The sequence below is a fragment of the Cylas formicarius genome, unplaced genomic scaffold (genome assembly GCF_029955315.1).
Source record: "Cylas formicarius isolate icCylForm1 unplaced genomic scaffold, icCylForm1.1 PGA_scaffold_4__25_contigs__length_36172078, whole genome shotgun sequence".
NCBI classification, from domain to species: Eukaryota; Metazoa; Arthropoda; class Insecta; order Coleoptera; family Brentidae; genus Cylas; species Cylas formicarius.
This window is the reverse complement of record NW_026844334.1, coordinates 26,284,499-26,297,791: the sequence shown is the minus strand read 5'-3', so window position 1 is coordinate 26,297,791 and position 13,293 is coordinate 26,284,499. Positions and strand designations below refer to the sequence as shown.

Sequence of the window (13,293 nt, the reverse complement as noted above, 5' to 3'; positions counted from 1 at the left end):
TTAGTTTTTCTTTTTTTTTTCCAAGTTGAATGTTATTAATTATTTATTAATTTTACCTGTAGACATCTAGATCATATCATGAGAAAACCTTGTTGTAAAAACGGCAAAAACGAGCTTTTACAATTGTCGTAACCAAGAAGTGTCGACTAGAACTTCCTCTAAAGTTATAGAACGGACCAAGGTGCTTTCGAGGCGCCATGTATAAAACCACATCTCTCTAATGCGATTACACGTGTCCAACGCCCGTATTACATCGAATATCAGCTGTAAATTGATTTTCGTCGAATGAATAAAAGTAATTTCGGGAACTTCAAAATACGACAACGCAGGCGGTCATTTCAATGACGTATATCCCGACTGCGCTTCCAACCCGTTTTATTAGGGGTGGCAGGGGCTGTCATTCGCATCTGATAAGGGTTTTTGGATGTGTATGTTACAAAACTGGGGAGACTTATATTTTGGACCATCGATTTGCTGGAGGGCAGTAAAAGAACACCAGCGGAACACGTAAAAAGCGATATTTTTTAAGCAAAACGTATAACATATATATACTTGCAAATTTGAGCGACACGATGCGCAATAAGTAACAATATGAAAATGGAGCGCAAGGACGCTTGTCGCTTTCCTCGCGTATGGATTTCAAACCCCTAGGTAACTATAGGGATATAAATTTTCCACTGTTGACCTATTTTCGTTCGATATTGATGCCGCCCCTGTGTACTGTCCCTAATCATCTTAAAATAAAGGGGATCATTTCATTGTCCTCGACGCAAACCCCTAAAATAAGTGAGTCAGTCACTGTTGCCAGGTTTTTTATTAGTTAAAAAACTTGACTGCGCCAAAACGATGCGATGGGGGAAATCCGTATTTTTTTATTATGTTATTATCAATATTTCTTAATAAATGATTTTTTATTTTATTGTAATTAAGGTCCCCTAAAGTACTGCAACAGGTGAATTCAAAGCAAAGACGGACGTCATTTAACATTTTCTCATTGGAAGAACTTTAAAGCTGGTCAAAAAGTGATTTTTAAATTTATCACATGCTTTAAGTGTGCGTGATTAAAGCGCCGACCAATTCAATTCAATTTTGACCAAAAGCCTTCACAACTGTCATGTGGAAATCTAAATAAATATGAACTGCAGCAAAACTGAACATAATATTTCGACATTTTGATATATATGATTATTTTAATGATTATAACGTTCTTTCTGAGGTGCTTGGAATTACATAATAAACTAACCAAAACTAACACGGGAACTAAATTTTATTGCAAATTGTCACCAAAAACTGAAAGAACTTAAAGAGAAACAAAATATTTTGCCTACCTTACATGCATTAAATAATTTTTTTCAATTTTTTGTTTGGTCTGTAAATAATAGACTTATAAAGCCTGCATTTATTTTTTTTATTGTGTAAAATATGCGTGATTCAAAAAGTTGTTAAAACCAAAATGAAAAACACGTATGGATATATTTGTCAGCACACATATCATTCACATAGCAACGGTCAATAACAACTGTCAAGTTCTATTAATAGTTGACATTATTTAAAGTTTAAGAAGTGTCGAGATAAATTTTCAAAATATTGAGTTTTTTAACTTTTATTATAAAAATTGGGGTAATATACGTAAAATACAACTTTTTTGATAGTACTGTCTATTTTAATAAAATATAAATCAACTCTGGCCATAGCTCAGAATTGTTGCTTCATTGTTTTTAGGGTTATTTTAGCTCTCATCGCTGTACAGGCAAGTGTTAAGACTTGCCTCTACAGGTCGAGACACGCGAGTAAGTGCGATTGTGTATGTGTCAAAACACAAGGCGCGTTCAGTTCCAAGCGCAGCTCGAAGCGAATCAGATTGTGTCTGATTTTTAGAGCAAGTGCGAAGGCCAACTTCATTTTTCGCACAGCAGCAGGCCCCACCAACTGGTGAACCTCGAGGTTTACCTCAATAGTGTGTGGCCGCAATTCCTTTCTTACTGGCTCGTGGACTTACCTAGGCACACTTGCGCGCGGACTTGCCTGCATGTGTATAGCCCCCATAAAATTTGTCCCTATCTTTCACCACTCGGTTGTTACTTTTCGTGAGTAAAAATAAATACGTGAATGCGTTTATTCGTAAATGCGGCAACATCGGGCCGCTCTTCCTGTAACGATGTTACATTGAGAAATGGGGTTCCCACTGCCATGCCGAAAGATATTACCCGAACGTATCCCGAGGAAATAGGATTATATACGTCGAATCTTACATTGTATGCAAATATAATAAGTACATTATGAGTATTTCCATTTTCGGAAGAGAAGCGATTTAACAAAAGCTGTAATTGACGTAACAGGTATCAATTTTCTATGGTAGAGAAATAGAGAACTGTTGCTTGGTCTGTCGGTTTCAGATTTATTTGAACCGTCTCTTTGTCTGACGGGTGAATTTATAATCGGAGTTCATTCACACGGCTAACGGGGAAATATATGACAAAGTTTAGCTCAACCATAATTTGTGGATTTGAATCACAATTTGTTGCAATGTGAGCTCCAAAAACCTAAAATATAGAATAACACACAAGCTGTAGGTAATAATTGTTGAGACAATAATAAAATTTTTAAATTCCTTTAAGACTATTGAAATTAAAAACATTCAGAATAGGTGTTAGTCGTTAGTCAATTATTTCACTACCATCCCGCTTTTAATATTCTTATCGATTTTAGTGCCATGTCAAAATCTCCACGTTGCTCTTCATTACGACGCGGACAAAAAAAGATACTTTTCTTGGCACTGGTCTGTTTTTTGAGATTTTCACCACATTGAGGAGGTGATTTTGGTTTGGTTTTAGACTGAAAAAGTGGAGAGAGCAATGGATTTGAATTAATTATTTCTATCGGCACAGAGTTAAGATTCTGACTATGTTGTCAATCATGGATATATATCACCAGAGAACTTTCTATAATTGCGAATCGAAACATTCTTCACTTAGGTCACAGAGTGCTTTTCTTCTCTGGAAATTAAATCATTCTCAACATCGAATTTTCTATTACCTAAACATTACTTAGGAGGATCGGCGCCCCAGCCAACCATCAACTAGCGTCGGCTATTAAACTTATATTAACTTATATTAACTTATATTAAACTTCTCCTTAAGCCTTCGCTATAATACTTCACAAACATCTTACCCCATGTTACTCATACGTCATTAGAAGGACAACCGAATTTTTACTAATATTTCAACGTGAAATATAAGTAATATAAAATGAGAAACTGTGTAAAAATCTTTCAATATCCACCAAATATTTTTTTTCTGTTATTGAAGAAAACCAAGAAATAGCTTATCCAAAGTAACACTCCTCTGCTATCGAAAAGAAGAACCCAAAAATTCAAATAATAAAGGTTCTAAACTCGCGTACTTGTTGAAGAAATTATATTCCATATTATTTAATGAATAAAAAAGAAACAAAAATTGCAAACATTAAGTAACCTATATTCTTAAGTTCAATTAAATAAGTTATGTAAGTAAGTTAAGTAATTTAAGAGATGGTTTTATTACTTTTTTTATTTTAACATCCGCTAGGTCCAACATTTTTTGCAACAAAATGAAGTCAACATATTAATTAAATCTGATTGGATGCCCATTGGCAAGTAATGATGTCAGTATAGTGATGACTAGAAATAATGATGTGTTAAAACTTTTTGTACTTGAACAAAATTGTTTCAAAAATCACAAGTAGGGAACAAATAAAAATAGGCGATCAGAAATATGCTATGAGTGAAATATAAACATATACCACAAACGAATAGAGACAACGTGTATTAAATGACAACGAACAGATATAACCAATCAGTTGCTATATATACAGGGTGAGTAAATGATATTGATCCCAAAAATTATCAGAAAAACAAACATAACAAACAAAAGTTGTAAAATATGGAACACATTTATTTAAAAATCACCTATTGGATTTCAAGAAAAACGCTCACACACGTCCAACATAAAGTTTTCTTGCGTATTTTTTGCAATAAACAGAAAGAATACAGAGTGGGTCAAAAAGTGGATGTCGATGCCAAGCCCCTTTTTGTAAATAGAATCCCATACACTATACCTATATCTTACTTTTTATGGGCAATTTCGCTTAGTAAAGAAAGTGAATGTAGCGCATTCTAAATGAAACACAGAGAATTGAAATTTTAATTTTTACCGTTTACTTTATAACTTGTTTTTTTCTTAAATAATAGCAACGCAGTCAACTTAAGAGATTTAGGGAGACTATTACGATTTCTTATCGCATTGCATGTAAAGCTCAACTGGAAAAGTGTCATGCGTTGTCTCTCAAACAGTTGCCAGTGTGGTAATTTTTTTTAGCACTCTTATTTAAAATTAACAAAACACATTTGTATAAGCTTAGTGTTTTACAATCTTTGCATCTACCTTCTGAACGGTTCACATCAAAAATGAAATCAGACGGGGAACAAATATTTTAGTCTTCAGAATTTCAGTGTTAGTTCAAGTTTAAGATTTTATGAGTCCGATGGAAACCGAAGAAATGGTTGAAGTCGCATCCGGTTATAAAGCGGTCAACGTCGTGGGATCTTTTCTTTCTCTATATTGCCAGTAGACCTTCCAAAAAATACGTCAGACGAGCACATAGTTTTTTACAGATGTCACATTAATAGAGGTAGGGTTTTTACGGTACACGTAATTAAGTGAATAAATTTATCAACATTTTAGTATTAGCGTTAATTTGCAATTTTCTAGTTTCCACTGTTTTTCCGAAAAATATCTGTTACAAATGTTATAATTATTATAATGTGATGCCGAATTGAAACTCGAAAACTGTTTCTCGTTCCTTCCATTCGAAATATATGAAATAATATTCCGTAGCAATTAATAAGGATGATGATCAAGAAGCGTTATATATCTATAAATTTCCTTTATAATTGCAATTACATTGTAATTTCGATAATTATTAATACAAAAATAACAATTAAAGTCAAATTGAGAATAATGAGAAAATTAACAATGTACTAAACTTTAGCGAACTTACTTATGGATGAAGTTGATGATGATGATATTTCTTTGTCTATTATTGAGTTAAGTTCCAAATTAACAATAAATTGTGATTCGACTGATTGATGAAAACATATAATTTAATTCATATAATAGACATGTGAGCAAAGTAAGATATAGAATCCAGATTGAGAGTATGTACAGGATAAGCTTATCTCTATGTAAAACACAAATCGACAAATTAAGGCTCATAACATAGAAAGGAAGAATTCAGAATGTAGAAAAATGGAAAGCCCATCTATTATTGAAAATATTGATTCTCGCTTTCATAGCCTCGATCACTTAGTAGGTGAACAAGACAGACAAACCCAGGGTATAGGCACTATGTGCTAATGTCTTAAGTTGCATTATATATCCACAGTTTTATTCCCTGCAACAAAAATTAAGAACACCTATTCAAATTCCCAATTTGTGTCTCTCTCTACTTTAAATATTCGGAAAAGTTTTTAAGAGAAATATAATATTGAAAAGTTTAGGGCGTCAAGGTTTTTAACATAATAACTATGAACCAATTGATCACGATATAAAATATCAGTTTGGCAAATGTTCATTATGAATACTTCTATATATTTGGAATGTGAATATTAATATTAGTTTTTTTATTGATCCTCATATATCACGTTTTTTATTATAGACTATGGACACAGCTAATACATAATTGTTTAAAAAGTCTCAGTCGTTAGTTTAATCGTACACCTCTCAATATTTAATAATACATGTGATTTTTTGTTAATAAAGAGGTGAAACCAAAATTGGAATTAATACAAAACTTGCAGCATCTTCAAAGACCCCGTCTATCTATCATTAGCTTCTACTGCTTTGTAGCATGCTAAATGCGCTACTTATACAAGTGTGTCAATGAAGATTTTTGTTATTATGTTTGTGTTTCTGTATTAAGTTGTTAAGAAATACTCTATTTACGTAAGTATTTTGACAGTCCAAAAAAACATCGATTGGAAACATATATTTTCTTTTTTTTCTAACGTAATTAATCGAGTTTTTCAGGGCTTTGAGGTATATGAACTCATCCACCGTCACTGTTGTATTCGTCAATTATAATGCCATGACATGCAGGTCAGGTCCATGCCATCCATGATTTACACCTACTGTTGTCCCGAATGGGTCTGAGAATTCATTCTATATTTTTCCGTGACATACTACTACATTTGACATTGTTATCTTTGTCTATTGAATGAGTTTTGGATATGTGCAGTTCATTCATAACTTGGTAGAGTTTTGGTCCTGAAATACTCATATGCGCTCTGAAAATCGATGAAAATGTGTTGTAGATGCTGTAGAGGCAGGTTAAAAAATTATAATCTCTGCTTATACTAAAATAATTTTCTAAAAATTTTTCTCCAAAAATGTCTTAATTCGTCCATCGTCGGGGACTGCATCACAAAGAAAATTTTAATACCCCTTTTATGTTTCTTAAAAACCGTTTCTAAGACCTTACATACCAAGAAGAAGATCATAACGGTATTACTTATGGGAAAGTCATTAATGTTACATCTGTAATTCGATTTTCGTAAAACCCGCGTAACGAAATTTCTTGGTGGAAACTTTCTCCGCCACTCTGCATTTTAGAATTGTGGTTTTAATATTACACGAACGTGTCACGCGTGCCATGGATACCCGTTTTTCAATTGCCTAATTTAACATCCGAATGGACCCACGATGTATTTCGTATATACGAACACGCGTGTAAAGCATTGTTCCAAATTTACTTTGATGACAGGAAATTAAAATCAAACTCTTGTCCATTATGAGTGGAATGTGTTGGCCGAGTATCTGTTACGGGGTTCTGGTAACCGCTTTCACTGCATTCCAGGGATACAAACGTTCTGTTACAAAGGGTCATTATTGCGATATATTATCAGCGTGTCTTTTGTAAATGACACTCTTGATTAATTGGATTCCTGTTGCAGGAACGTTCGGATTTTTTAACGTAGAATTGTGAAAGACACAAATTGTTCTCATAATCCATGTCTACCGATAATTGTTTTATAGAGTAGATACATCTTCCAGTGCGGAGGAAATTTTTGTACTCCATAAATTAAATTCGTATTTCTTAACCAAATATAAAATTACTCAATTTTAGTAAACAAATTAGAATTTTACCGATATTTAATGCAAAAATAGTTTATTTATTGGGTATTTAAAAAGAACAACAGTATCTCCGTAAAATCGTGCTATAAAAAAGCATAAATATAATTTTAGCTAAGAAAATTTTAATGAGAATTCGTCGTCTGTGTTGCAGGGAATAAAACAGTAACTACATAATTTAAATTTAAACACACTCAATAGAGAGTTTATCTATCCTATTTGACACACTTAATGATAAAGAATATCGAATGGGAAATCTATATTTTAAACAATTGATAGTCTTCCTATTTTTCTGCATTATGAATTTATTCTTTGTTTCTCTTTTAAATTTTCCAACTTTTCTTTTATATACATGCTACATATTTTGATCCAGTAGCTCAAATCCACTATTCGTAACAAAATCCGCGAAGCGAAAGAGAACTGGATGAAGGAAAGGTGCAGAGAAATAGAGGACCTGGAACGCAAATACGATAACTTTAACATGAACGAAAAGATAAGGGAAGTAGTCGGTATTGGATCGAAGAGAGACCGATGAGAACTTATATAAAGCAGCTTTTCAATGACCAACGGGCAACTGCCTACGAGCTAACAACAACCGAGAGCCCATTTCTAATAACAAGAGGTGAAATTGATCACGCTATAAAGATAGCAAAATTTGGCAAAGCAGTGGGGGAAGATGTTGATTGTGAGCTTTTGAAACTGTTTGACGAACATTCGATGCAGGTACCCTTAAATCTGTTCAACAACGTATACAAGACTGGTAATATTCCCCATGGTTGGCTTCTGTCTAGTTTTGTCCCAATCCCAAAAAAATCTCGACCATCTAAATGTAATGACCACTAACTCGGAAAGATTACGGTTTCAACATGAACATCAACAAGACTAAAATGATGGTGATAACAAAAAGGAAGCAAGCAACACGTCAGCTCATAGTAGAAAACAATTGAATAAGTAAGACACTACAAAGACCTTGGCACCATAATTAATGAAGACGTTCAACATAAACAGGAAAGTCTTCATAAAAATGAAAATACTATTGCCGGCTCCGGACTTATCACTAACGGTAAAAAAAAAAGGTCCAATGCTATGTATTTCGCGTGTTGTTTTATGGCTCGGAAGGCTGGACGCTGAATAGAGAAACCACAAAGAGATCGGAAGCTTTTTAAACGTGGACTTATAGACGCATGCTGAGAGTCTCGTGAGTAAGTAGAACTACAAACAAGGAAGTGTTATGAAGAATGGGCAAAGAACTGGAAATACTCTTTACCATTAAAAAAGGAAAACTTGAGTTCCTGGGACATATATCACTCGATACAAGATATGAATTGCTGAAACTCATTAGGGAGAGCAAAATTGTAGGTAAACGAAGTGTCGGGCGCCGAAGAATTTCTTCGAGAATGGTTTGGTCTATCGTCAATTGAATTATTTAGATCAGCATTATCAAAAGTGAAGGTAGCCATGATGATCAGCATCCTCCAAAGGAGAAGCTGATACAAGAAGAAGGTCCAGTCTAAGGTAATCAAATCAAATGCCTTCTTTTGTCCATATTCATTTAATTTTATGTAACTTAACTATTGCCATAATAGAGAAAGGAATTTTCTCAAGATCGTCAAACCGAGCAGCGATTTGATTTTTATGTTGTTCAAATATAACTGCATATTCGCTGTGGTGTTATCAGCGCCTCTTCAATATTAGAGTAAGTCCTCTGCAACAAAAAGAAGTGATATTTACATTGAATATTAAGAACTTAATACTCATCCAACTAATATAACATCCCGCGGAGCATCAATAATTTTCGTATTATTAATGTTTGAGGCATTCTCCCACATTTACATTTGTTAACTAAATGTGGGAATATTGATTTCTATTTTTTTTTCTATTTCTATTTTTATGTGACTAGATCTGTGCCTGGTGTTGTCGTAGTAGGTGTTTCAGGAGAAGAGCTTTATTCGAAAGTAGATTTTCACGCTTAAATCAAATATAAAATTAGATAGTAGATAAAATTTGGGAGATCAGCATATATTGTTTATATTCGCGAAATTTGTGGGTTGTGGTTTATCCTACTAAAAATAATAAAAAAATTAAAACTCATAAATACCGGGTCAAAAGTTTCATCAAAAGTATACTTTTAACAGAAAATGCTAGGATATGTTAGAATCAGTTTTCGGGTGGAAGAAAAATTTTTGCTGAGAAATAAATGAAAGTCGAAAGATTTTTCTTCACTTAGGCTGGATCGAATGAACCAGATTGGATTAAAAATATACATAACATGTAAGTTAATATTTATGAATTTAAACATCTACCGTGTTTTTTTAATATTAGAAAGAAATACATATTTAAAGTTGTGTTTGGAAGTTGTACTTTACTGTGATGGAAGCAAGATTAGGAATAAAAAATTGAAGTAGTTCTAGATGAAAACGTACTAGTAGTAATATTTGAGATTTAAGTATTGTTTATTCCAAGTATACATTTAATTAATTCAGATGTTCTAAATCTTAAATAGCTAACTAACTATCTAACCTTCTGGTTAGTTAAAACTAACCAAAACCAGTCTGCAAACTAACTAGTGTTTTTGAGTAAGTAAAGTGTTCTAATCGTCTGTAACTCACTAAAATTGTATTAGGGTCGTCAAAAATATCGAATACCAGGATTTAAAGTAGATGTTATACTCACTAGTTCTGGCCAACCAGTAACTAGCACTCTTTTTCTGAAGATGTGAAACTCGTTACCGTGTTGTTGGTGCAGCCCCGATTATTCCAGTCAACTCGTTTCTCCGAAAAAGTAGGAAAACTTTTATTTGACGCCGCGTAGTCCAGTTTCTTTGTTCGTTATTTAACTGTTTAGAAATAAGGTCAGATTATTCGGAAGGGGGCAACAATTTTAACGTGATAATAAAGGAAGTAGAAATTGTGATCGGGATAACATCGTTCGACCTATATCTCGGAGAATTTGTCTCTAAATTCGTTTTGGTCATGAAACTTCGCGATTTATCAAACATTTTATGGGCGAAAACATCCTGTTAGTTCGATAATTAAAAAACTTTAAGGAAATTTTTTGTCACGGTTGACCATTAACGCGACGTATATCTGGTTTTCGTGGTCCCCGTTCTATCTGATTACCCGCTTCCGACGAAAAAGTATTTCCAAAATTAGTTATTATAAAAATGTAAATTAGTAACGTAATAAAGTAATAAAAGAAGGCCTTAATTTTTGTTCATTTAGATTTAGACGAGGATTTAACGTATCTGCTCAACAAACAATTACCGTGCTTTTACCGAGTGGTAAATTACACAGTCCAGTTGAAAACAAGAAGAAGTTTATGAACATGTTGCATATCATATTTTTGCTAAACCATTTATTTTTGGGAATAAGTTTTCAAATAGCATATGAAATATAATCACTGCAACATAAACAAAAGAAATTGATGCTTTGGTTAGAGAGAATAGTATATTATGCAATAAGTGCGGTAAACGGCATATGCGAGTGCTTAATAAACGTGTTGAATACTATAATTTTTCTACGACCGTCACGAAAAAATTACAATTTAACAAATTAAAAATAACAGATCAAAAATACTAGATTTCGTACCATTCAAACAAAATATTTACTAGTTGTCATTAAACCTATTCGTTTATCGTTGCGATCGGTTCTTCTATTGTTGTCTGTGTTTAAATGTATACGTTAGACAGAGATGTGTCATATAAACAGAATAAACACAATTTTTAAAACGTTATGTTGTTTATTTAATTTTTGCAATTGTTCATTAAGTAGTTTATTTAAAGGAAAAGACTGTAATTGGAAGAATAATCATCCAAGGACAGAGCTTTTAAGAGGATTAAATTTTTAAGATTGTATAAGCAAGAACAAGCAGATCCTAACCTTCAATTTTGTTTTGTTTTTACTGATCAAACATGGATATTTGAAAATCGTGCAATTGGTCTTGGCAAGATATTAATGTAAAAACTGTAAAAACCGCTAAAGTTCATGTGAACTGTACGTAAAATTTGTGTGGGAAACTTAAATTCTAAGTGTCACTTTACTTACCGACTAGTCAACTAGATTTTAACTGTAGTTTATAGCGCGCATTATTTAAATTGTCTTATATATTGCATAACATTTTTCTGTGTATTAGTTTTTGGGTACATTTTTGCAAAACAACACGTCAAAAAACTGTGGCATTGTGGCATTTTACAGAAGGGGGTAGAAAAACAATGTTTTGGTAGTTTGCACTACGATTGCTTGTCGCTAGAGGTAAAAGTGAAAACTATCATTTATTAGGTCTAAACAGCCTTAGCTACTCGATCGATACTCCAATTTACCATATTTAAAAACTAACTTTATTAGCTAAATTACGAAAGTCGGTTTTCGGGCAAAAATGCATTACAAGGTTTATGTTAGTAGCGTGTCTATAGAACTGAAAGCAAGGGAATAAAATATATTTCATTCTGCTGACATAGGTTTTTGAATTTAAGTAATAACTTTTCTAATTGACTTCTATGCAAAAGAAAACCACCACATCATTACGTGAAATTGCTTAATTTATATAATTGTTGAAAATGCTGGTTATAAAACTGAAAAATGGCAAAATACCAGCAATGACACTCTGAAAATGCCTGATCAGTACATAACTGTGAATCATTAAATATCCTTAATTAACTTTCGTGCTTCCGTTGCTTGTTTCCAAAAGTGTTTACCTTAGAATGGTTTCACCACTCTGCAAAACAGTAAAAATCGACGGAGTAAAAAATGTTCTTCAAAATTTAGAAGTCCAGTGTTATAATTACGGTTACATGAAAAAATAAGTCAAAAGAAGAAATTGCTAAATATACAAGTTAACTTTTCTTCTGGACTGTTGCCAAATTTTTTATTTTACAGATGGACTCTCTTGTAGGCTTTCTTGTTTACAATTTTTTATTTTACTGTTTCCTTAGAATGATTTAATGTGATAAAAGTCATATCAAATGCGCGTTTCCTACTGAAAAAACTTATATCTGGCAGTTGAATAGACAGACGGTACCGGGTGTTAAAACGTCAAATCATATCAAATAAAATTATTTACTTTGTCAGTATAACAGCTATTTATAAAGGTATTTTTTCAAAAGCGCTGGACAAAAAAAGGATTTTCTCGCTATTAAAAAACAACATTTCACCGTTCATAGAAGGGAAAGACTGCGAGAAAAACCTGCATCTTCTAATTATAGTAATAAAAAATATTTGAAGTAGCAGATAAATCAAAAAACAGCTATGAAAAAAAAAAAATAAAGAAATTCGAAAAATAACAAGCAAGAAAAGGAAACTCCGAGTATGTCTTAGTTTCTTATAAACAATGTTATAATTTGTTTAATTTTTTGTCTTTAATATTATGCTGTTTACGCTCGAAAATTAGACTGAACTCTCTTTAAATTTTTAAAAAAATAATTTAAGAATCAACTTTTTTTCTCTTAGATCATTTAGGCGTATGGTTTAATAAGTATCGGTTGAATACTGTATCATGATCTCGCATTTGATCTATTCGGGACTTGTTTAAATGTACACAATAATCTGAAGTATGGTCGTAGAAAGAGGTTATATATTTTATCATTTATGCCTAGTTAATCCGATTTTTAAATGTGTGCTTTCCGCTGCACTTTGAGTTTGTGGTTAGCCACAGGTTTAAATCAACTTTAGGCCAACAGAAAATGTTAATTATTTAATACGCTTTGTTTTACATAGATCGTAAGGGTTACCTTTCATTAGTTGTGAAGTTTTCATTGTTCCCTCATATGTTTTTCGTCGTTAGATTTCGCATTTGAACTTTGCGAAATTGCAATTAACTCAAGGACGAAGTTGCGTTAACTTTGATTGAATAAAATAATATACAAGCTGTAAGGAGTGTCTAGGATGAGAATCAGAAGCTGTTGTCATTTTCGCGTATCAAGCATGTAAAAATACTTGACTCAGATTTATTGCAAGTAACCCCATTTCGAAGCTACCGAAAACAAGGAACGAAGCACCCTCGCTATCGATTTTGACGAAAAAAAATGTTTGTTAACGAAGTTTGCTTTCGAGTCTCGGGATATTTCCTTTAGAAATTAAAATATCGATCGCGAGAATAAATGAATTAAAATTTACCACTTCCGTCGGGCTTT

The 13,293-nt window shown here is 32.8% G+C and overlaps 1 protein-coding gene across 13 annotated transcripts in view; it reads left to right on the top strand.

Moving 5' to 3' along the window:
* LOC132701343 (CUGBP Elav-like family member 4) overlaps positions 1–13,293 on the top strand; it is a 977,281-nt gene that overhangs the window by 826,694 nt on the left and 137,294 nt on the right. The gene's annotated exons all lie outside the window — the stretch shown is intronic.